This window comes from Eubalaena glacialis, chromosome 3, assembly GCF_028564815.1.
Source record: "Eubalaena glacialis isolate mEubGla1 chromosome 3, mEubGla1.1.hap2.+ XY, whole genome shotgun sequence".
Classification (NCBI taxonomy): domain Eukaryota; kingdom Metazoa; phylum Chordata; class Mammalia; order Artiodactyla; family Balaenidae; genus Eubalaena; species Eubalaena glacialis.
This window is the reverse complement of record NC_083718.1, coordinates 86,541,811-86,551,196: the sequence shown is the minus strand read 5'-3', so window position 1 is coordinate 86,551,196 and position 9,386 is coordinate 86,541,811. Positions and strand designations below refer to the sequence as shown.

The window sequence follows — 9,386 nt, the reverse complement described above, 5'->3', positions numbered from 1 at the left end:
GGGGGTTTTTTGTTCTTTCTCTAATTGCTTTAGGTGTAAGGTTAAGTTGTTTATTTGAGATATTTCTTGTTTCTTGAGGTAAGATTGTAGTGCTGTAAACTTCCCTCTTAGAACTGCTTTTGCTGCATCCCATAGGGTTTGGGTCGTCGTGTTTTCATTGTCATTTGTTTCTAGGTATTTTTTGATTTCCTCTTTGGTTTCTTCAGTGATCTCTTGGTTATTTAGTAGTGTATTGTTTAGCCTCCATGTGTTTGTATTTTTTACAGATTTTTTCTTGTACTTGATATCTCGTCTCATAGCATTGTGGTCAGAAATGATACTTGACATGATTTCAATTTTCTTAAATTTACCAAGGCTTGATTTGTGACCCAAGATATGATCTATCCTGGAGAATGTTCCATGAGCACTTGAGAAGAAAGTGTATTCTGTTGTTTTTGGATGGAATGTCCTATAAATATCAATTAAGTCCATCTTGTTTAATGTATCATTTAAAGCTTGTGTTTCCTTATTTATTTTCATTTTGGATGATCTGTCCATTGGTGAAAGTGGGCTGTTAAAGTCCCCTACTATGATTGTGTTAGCTAGGACAATTTTAAAAGGCCTATCATGGGAGTGTTTGAAGTCCCTGAAATGACCTGAAGAAGTTTTTTGAAGAATAAAATTTTGAAGAAACAAGACAGAAAATATTCCAATTTTAATGAAAATTATAAAGCCACTGATCCAAGGAGGCAAATGAACCCTGAGCACAAAGAATATGAAGAAAGCCACACATAGCACATTACTATTAAACTGCTCAAATCCATAGGAAAAGGAACAATCACTAAAGCAGCCAAAACAATAAGACATGCTACATACAGAATACAAAAATAAAGGCAATGGAGCAACATCTTTAAAGAGCTGAGAGGAAAAGAAAAAGTCAGCATGGAATTCTATGTGTCTTCCCTCACAAAATATCTTTCAAAAATAAAAGTGAATAATGACATTTATAGACATACAAATGCTGAAAGACTTCATCACCAGCAGATCCACACCACAAGAACTGTTAAAGGAGTCCTCCAGGAAGAAGGAAATTCACGCCGGATAGAATTCTGGGTGTACATAAAGGAATGAAGGACAAAAGATATGATATCTGCATGGAAAATATATAAGATCATTTCTTATCAATTAAATATCTTCAAAAACATGGGACAGTTTAAAGAAAAGTAAAAACCTTAGATTTGGGGTCTATAATATATACAAAGTAAAATGCATGAGGGCAATAGCATAAAGGCAGGCAGATGAGAAATGTGAAGAGGAATGACATCACTTGAAGGCAGGCTGTGATAAGGTGGAAATGTATGCTATAAAGCCTAAAGCAGTCGCTGAAATAACAAAAGAGTTATAGCTAATAAGCCAACGGAAGGCGAGAGAATGGAACCATATGTAAAACCATGTAAACTCTCTTATAGAACAGTTGCCCTTCTGGCACTCTACCCATAACACATGTGTACAAGAATGATGAGTGTAGTATTGTTTGTAATAATAAAAGCATAGAAACAAATTAATTTCAAAGGTATATGTAAAGGGTTCAATAAATACTAGTACAAACAATGGATAAAACTTCACTGTTAAAAGGAACCCAGAGGGTAACGATGAGATGATCACTCTACTCTCTTTCCAGGAATCCTGGATTCCAAGTGACCTGTGTCCTTCAGGGGCCTTCTGTGAGGATCAGAAGAGCAGCAGTGATCTTGGCTTAGGTTCTCTTGCTGTGGACAAGACACGGGTGACAGGAAAGGTAAAGGAGGCCTTCCTCCGAGTTTACGTAGAAATGATGTACGAGGCAGAAATAACTGCAAACCCTTAAATTACTGAAGAAAAAATACTGAAGAAGCCAGGAAGGTGTCCCTGGGTGGGCTCAGAACCACCAACCTTTCGGTTAACAGCCAAATGCGCTAACCGGTTGCGCCACAGAGACTCGAAGAAACGTTCTCTCTCATCTATGTAGAGAGTAAGCAGTCCTTCCAAGGTAGGCGGAGCCACCCGCCTTTCGCAGAACGGCGGCGACGGCTCCCAAGCCTCGGACAACGGGAGAGGAGGAGTCGACGCAGCGTGCTCCTTCCGGTGGGGGAGCCGTGCGTCGGGCTATCCCGAAGGCAGAAGGGCAGCCGAGCGTCCCCGCCGCGCCTTGCTCCACACCCGCCGCAGATGCCGGCGCCCCGGAGACGCCCCCGGGCCTGAGCTGAGGGGGGCCCGAGGGAAGCTGCGTGCCCGATGGGTTCCGTGACGCTCCCCGTTTGCTCCGCCTTCACTCGACCATCTCCCCCGCTGGGCAGCGGTTTAGTAGATGTGGTCGGTTTGGCTGCAGCGGGAAGGAGATCAGGTCCAAAGAGGAAATGTGAAAAGGAGCGAAAGAAAGCAGAGGCATGGATGAGACAGACCTCCCAGGAAGCCTGTGAGGCACAGGCCGGATCTTGAGAGATTAAAATTGTTTTTATTAAGTAACTGAATAGGGAGGGAGAACCGGAGAAGGGCGTGAAAGAGAGAAAAGCACGAGCATGTGTGTCTAAGAATTAAACAGCAAAAATAATGTGAAAATATTTATGTCAAAGAAATTACCTGTTGGCCTCTGGTGCATCGTGACTGTACAGTGATTAGTGCTGTGTTGTGGCTGCATCAACCTCGGTTCAAATAAAAGTTACGGCAAGTTCGTGTCTATGACCTGTCTTTCGGTTTGCTTTTAATGCCAGCACCAGCTGTGCCCCTTAGCAGCGTTCAGAGAGCAGTTTACTGCTGGCCGCCGAGCGCGATGCGGTGAGAAGAGCAGTAAATCCCACAGTGCACAAACCCGCGGGCGCCGGTCAAAGCGAAACCTAGGACGGTTCCTTGTCTCACTGTTGAGCAGGACATATCCCCAAAGTTGAAATACCGCCTCTCAATGATCCTTGTCTGTATCTTCCACTAATAAAATAGTGTGGTCATAGCCGTTTTACTGTTAAAGATAATTCAAATACCAGTGAGTGTTTTTACGCTAAATGAGAACGAGTTTTTAATGAGTTTACAGTAAAATGCGAACTAGTTGTTCATTGTCTACACCAGCTTGCCTTCGTTCACCAGTCACTAATTTTGAACTATAGTTCACATAGAGTTAAAAGCACATATCTTTATGCAAGGCAGAAATAGAGACACAGATGTAGAGGACAAATGTATGGACACCAAGGGAGAAAAACCTGGTGTGGGGGGGAAATGGATGAATTGGGATATTGGGATTGACATATATACACTAATTTGTATAAAAAACTAATAATTTGTGGAATTTTAGCAAACGTAATCATCACCCCGATCGAGTTATAGAAAATTGCCATGATCCCAGAAATATACCCTCAGTCCCTTTCCAGGCAATTGTTACCCTATCTCACTTAGTTAATTACTATTGTGAGGTCTATTGCCGAAATTACTATTGCCTGCTATTGAAATTCAAATGAATGAATGTATTTTTTTGTATCTGGCTTTTTAAATACAACATTATGTTCATTAAACATATCCATATTATTGTGTATATCACTTCTTAATTTTGGTATTATTGGAGTAATTTTGGTGTTATTGTTTTTGATGAATATTCTTGGTGCTTTGATGAATATTCTATACCAATCTTTTTATATACTTGTGCATTCATGGAAGTACTGCAACTGCTGGGTCGTGGAGTAGGTACAAGATTAACTTTATTAGAAACTGACAAACAGTGCCCTAGAATGGTTTCAAACCAGCAACTACAGTTGCAGTTTCTGTGCATTCTTGTCAGCATTTGGTGTACTAATTCTTTTAGATATAGCCATGCTGGAGGGTGTGTAATGATATCTCCTTATAGTATTAATGTGCATTTCCCTAATGAATAAAAATGTCAGGAATATTTTCTTATAACTTCTGGCCGTTAAGATATCTTCCTTTGTGATCCAGGACGACCCTGGCTTAGCCTTTCCAGGAAAAGGAAACAGGGTCAGGTGGTCAGTCGCTGTGGTGCAGGTGGATCCTTCCGAGGCAGCTCTATGGAGACAGAGACCCAGGCTCAGTGTGTTCCCAGTGGCGACACGTGCAGATCCAATGACTGGCACAGCATCAGCGGACAGTGCCCGGCCTCCCAGGCCTTTGCCATCTCCACACACTCATCAGTTGAGGGACGATGGAATATATTGTTTACATATTCTCTTTCATTCTAGTCATATTCATTTCCCTGAGTAATTTGACTTTTCAGTTCATCTCACTACCACAAACGGAAAACTGTTATCGGTGCCATAATCAGAAGGTAGGTGTAAAAATCAATCCCAGAATACCAAAAGGATGGTGATCCAGGCAACTTCTCCAACTGCTCTTGATCCAAATCCCCGTGGTCTCTACCTCACAATGAGCATGTTTTCCTTTTTCTCTTGGACACTCACGCTGAAGACCTATTGGGACAAATGTTGCTTCCACTGTAGGACAAGAGGATAGCCAGGGAGAGGGAGGGGGAGAGGATGTGGACCAAATGTGCAGAGGCAGCGGGTAGAGTATGTAGATGAGACAGAGCTGAGGCTGTGGGTCCTTCCTTCTGGAGCCACCGCTGAAAGGTGGTTAGTCTGATGGGCCGGGCTGTGGGTGGGTTTATGAGAGGGTGTGGGGGTGGATGGGAGAGATTTGGAGGGTCTTCGCTTGAATTCCTTTGGGGAGAGTGGTTTAGAAGAATGGCGAAGGGCGGGTGGAGGGGAGGGTGGTGATCCTGAGTGAACACTGGAGGGTGGGAGGCTGCACTGGTGCCTGCAGGGTGTGTGCCCCTAGTTACCTGACAAAAGAGATGTCATGATCTTGAAGGTGCTTCCCCCAGGGTGTAAGGCTTATCCACTGCACTCCTGAAAAGCTGATGGCTGCGATTTCCCCACCTGTGGGAGGGAATTGGTGCTGGTGGGGGGGCGGGGGTTTGAGTTGCCGCTCTCTCCTGATATCCCTTGGTTCATGGCAGACGACCTCTCTTCCGTGATGCCTCACTGTGCCACGCCGACCCAGGGCAAGAGGCGCGCCACACTGTGTTCAACTGCCTCGGAATTCCGGTGAGCACCCGCATCTTCCTGGCCCTCCTATTTCGTGACCAAAGTGTATGGATGGGTCCTGCTTCTTGCGCCAAGCCTCCTGACTGTCCTGTCTGTGTGTGCGTGTGGGGTCCCTGTGTGGCACTTTGCTGGGGAGGCCCGCTGGCTGGCAGGCACCAGCAAGAGAGAAGCCATGCCACAGGGGTGGTGAAAAAACATGAGAGACGTCGCCTGGAGGCCTCGCGCTCCACAGTCCCTTTGGGGCAGGTCAGAAGGAGGTACCCCTTCCAGGAACATGGAGGCCAGAGGCCTGCCTTTGCAAGGAGGCTCCCGGGACCAACTGCACTTTCCCTTCCAGGCCTAGCCAACTCCATGGCCTCTCATAAGGCTTCCCCTTCTCCCGCTTCCTTCTCTACACCAGCTGTGTTCTTCGGGAGTGTAAGTCACCCCTCCCAACAAGCAGAAATGTCCCAACACACCTCTAGTGACAGGGAAAGGAGTTGGATCAACGTTTTCTAACAAGAGGAAGAGAGAGCACTTGTGGTGGTAGGAGGCAACACCTTCTTTGTTGGTTCTCTTGGCAGACACAAGGGCCTGGAATCGCAGCTCCTCCTTGAGGGGTTGGGTGGCATAGCCCAGGAACCTGGCCAGGTAGACATCTCTCCCACTGCTCCTTAGGGAACAGCAGGAAATCCTGCAGGGTCCACTCTTACCCAGAAGAGATGCCCAGAAAATGCTCCAGTAGAGCCCAGAATCTGTGCATTGAAACACTTTGGAGTGAAGCTCCCATTGTGGGTTCTTCCCTCAGTGGACCTTGGAGAGCGGAGAAATGATTGAAGACAATATGCCCTTCAATGGCAGTAAAAATTCTACTTTTCTCTGACTTGCCTCACTGTGCCCCTCCACTCCCCCACTCTAGCACCTCTAGGATAGAAGGCACTGGTTTTGCTTTCCTGGCCGATTTTTTGGTCCATGTCTCCTTTACCTTTAATGGATATTTATTCTCACGTTCACAAGTTATAGTAGAAAGGTATTCATATGAGCCTTTCCCAATGCTGTAGTTTGAAACCACCCCAATGTTCATCATATGTGAAATAGTTTTACATTAGTGTAATGCTTATCATTAACACGAAAATTAAGGTGTGAGAAACACAAATACATATATATATATATATATATATATCAAAAACATAATCATGTTGCTTGATAATAGCTAGATAGAAACTTGTATATTCAGACACATGAACTTGAAGAAAGGGCAAGCCTAATTTGAGATGGAAGACATCAGAATTGTTTAAAGTATCAGGGGATGGGTGGACATTACCTGGAAAGTGTATCAGAGGGCCATGCTTGAATGACAAAAATTTCTATGTCGTGATCCTGGTGATGATTACACATTTCAATATTCAAATAACTGCCCATTAATGATATGTGTATTTTGTTCTGTGAACACACTTTAATAATTTCCTTTTAGGGTAAAACTTGGAGGTCGGATGTCAGAGAATCCAGTGAAGATGATGACAGGATTGGAGTACATGGTAAACCGTTTATTTAAAGTCTGGAGCCCAGATCCCATTTGGAGTTGCAGGGAGATTCTGAAGATTCAGATCACTCCCCAAAGGAGAGCCATTCGTACCATCCTTGATCATGACAGGAGTGACCCTTCCAAATGAAACTAAGATAAAATTCGAGGTTGAATTTTGTACATGAGCCAATCAGAGTTTTATGGAGCCCAAGGCTTTGTGTGCAGTGTCCAATGAAACTAAGACTTAAGCTTAGGAGGTACCCCTTCCGGGAACATGGAGGGAACATTTGCTTTTACCATTTGTCTTAGGGTTCTGTCTGTCCGTTTTTTTTCTTTTTTTTTCAGTATAGTTTTTAGCGCTTGTTATCATTGGTGGATTGGATTTGGTTTCTGGTTTGGTTGCTCTCTTCTTTCTTTCTTTCTTTTTTTTTCTTTTTTTAATTACTTTTTAATTTTTTTATTTTTAATAATAATTTTTGTTTTTTATTTTAATAACTTTATATATTTTATTTATTTTCTTTCTTTCTTTTCCCCTTTTCTTCTCAGCCGTGTGGCTGACAGGGTCTTGGTGCTCCGGCCAGGTGTCAGGTCCAAGCCTCTGAGGTGGGAGAGCCGAGTTCAGGACATTGGTCCACCAAAGACCTCCCAGCCCCACATAATATCAAGTGGTGAAGGCTCTCCCAGAGATCTCCATCTCAACGCTAAGACCCAGCTCCGCTCAATGACCAGCAAGCTACAGTGCTGGACACCCTATGCCAAACAACTAGCAGGACAGGAACACAACCCCACCCCTTAGCAGAGAGGCTGCCTAAAATCATAATAATTTCACAGACACCCGAAAACACACCACCGGATGCAGTCCTGCCCACCAGAAAGAAAAGGTCCAGCCTGATCCACCAGAACACAGGCACCAGTCCCCTCCACCAGGAAGCCTACAGAACCCACTGAACCATCCTTACCCACTGGGGGCAGACACCAAAAACAATGGGAACTACGAACCTGCAGCCTGAGAAAGGGAGGCCCCAAACACGGTAATTTAAGCAAAATGAGAAGACAGAGAAATACACAGCAGATGAAGTAGCAAGGTAAAAACCCACCAGACCAAACAAATGAAAAGGAAATAGGCAGTCTACCTGAAAAAGAATTCAGAGTAACGATAGTAAACATGATCCAAAATCTTGGAAATAGAATGGAGAAAATAGGAAAAAATCTTTAACAAGGACCTAGAAGAACTAAAGAGCAAACAAACAATGATGAAGAACACAATAAATGAAATTAAAAATTCTCTAGAAGGAATCAATAGCAGAATAACTGAGGCAGAAGAACGGATAAGTGACCTGGAAGATAAAATAGTGGAAATAACTGCTGTGGAGCAGAATAAAGAAAAAAGAATGAAAAGAATTGAGGACAGTCTCAGAGACCTCTGGGACAACATTAAACGCACCAACATTCGAATTACAGGGGTCCCAGAAGAAGAAGAGGAAAAAAAAAAAAGGGACTGAGAAAATATTTGAAGAGATTATAGTTGAAAACTTCCCTAATATGGGAAAGGAAATAATCAATCAAGTCCAGGAAGAAGAAAGAGTCCCATACAGGGTAAATCCAAGGAGAAACATGCCAAGATGCATATTAATCAAACTATCAAAAATTGAATACAAAGAAAAAATATTAAAAGCAGCAAGGGAAAAGCAACAAATAACGTACAAGGGAATCCCCATAAGGTTAACAGCTGATCTTTCAGCAGAAACTCTGTAAGCCAGAAGGGAGTGGAAAGACATATTTAAAGTGATGAAAGGGAAAAACCTACAACCAAGATGACTCTACCCAGCAAGGATCTCATTCAGACTCGAAGGAGAAATTAAAACCTTTATAGACAAGTAAAGGCTAAGAGAATTCAGCACCACCAAACCAGCTTTACAACAAATGTTACAGGAACTTCTCCAGGCAGGAAACACAAGAGAAGTAAAAGACCTACAAAAACAAACCCAAAACAATTAAGAAAATGGTAATAGGAACATACATATCGATAACTACCTTAAATGTAAATGGATTAAGGAGGATTAACCAAGATGGCAGAGTAGAAGGACGTGCTCTCACTCCCTCTTGCGAGAGCACCAGAATCACAACTGGCTGCTGGACAATCATCGACAGGAAGACACTGGACTTCACCAAGGAGGATACCCCACGTCCAAGGACAGAGGAGAAGCCACAGTGAGACGGTAGGAGGGGCGCAATCAGAGTAAAATCAAATCCCATAACTGCTGGGTGGGTGACTCACAGACTGGCGAACACTTATACCACAGAAGTCCACCCACTGGAGTGAAGGTTCTGAGCCCCACGTCAGGCTTCCCAACCTGGGGGTCCGGCAACGGGAGGAGGAATTCCTAGAGAATCAGACTTTGAAGCCTAGTGGGAATTGATTGCAGGACTTCGACAGGACTGGGGGAAACAGAGACCCCACTCTTGGAGGGCACACACAAAGTAGTGTGCGCATCGGGACCCAGGGGAAGGAGCAGTGACCCTGGGGGAGACTGAACCAGACCTATCTGCTGGTGTTGGGGGGTCTCCTGCAGAGGCGGGGGGTGGCTCTGTTTCACTGTGGGGACAAGGACACTGGCAGCGGAGGTTCTGGGAAGTGCTCCTTGGCGTGAGCCCTCCCAGAGTCTGCCATTAACCCCACCAAAGAGCCCAGGTAGGCTCCAGTGTTGGATTGCCTCAGGCAAAACAACCAACAGGGAGGGAACCCAGCCCCACCCATCAACAGTCAAGTGGATTAAAGTTTTACGGAGCTCTGACCACCACAGCAACAGTCAGCTCTACCC

At 44.3% G+C, this 9,386-nt stretch overlaps 1 non-coding gene across 1 annotated transcript; it reads right to left on the bottom strand.

The window, feature by feature from the left end:
- Positions 1–1,882: 1,882 nt before the first annotated feature.
- TRNAN-GUU (transfer RNA asparagine (anticodon GUU)) lies at positions 1,883–1,957 on the bottom strand. The gene has a single exon. It is a non-coding gene; the product is annotated as a tRNA-Asn (tRNA).
- Between the last annotated feature and the right edge of the window lie 7,429 nt (positions 1,958–9,386).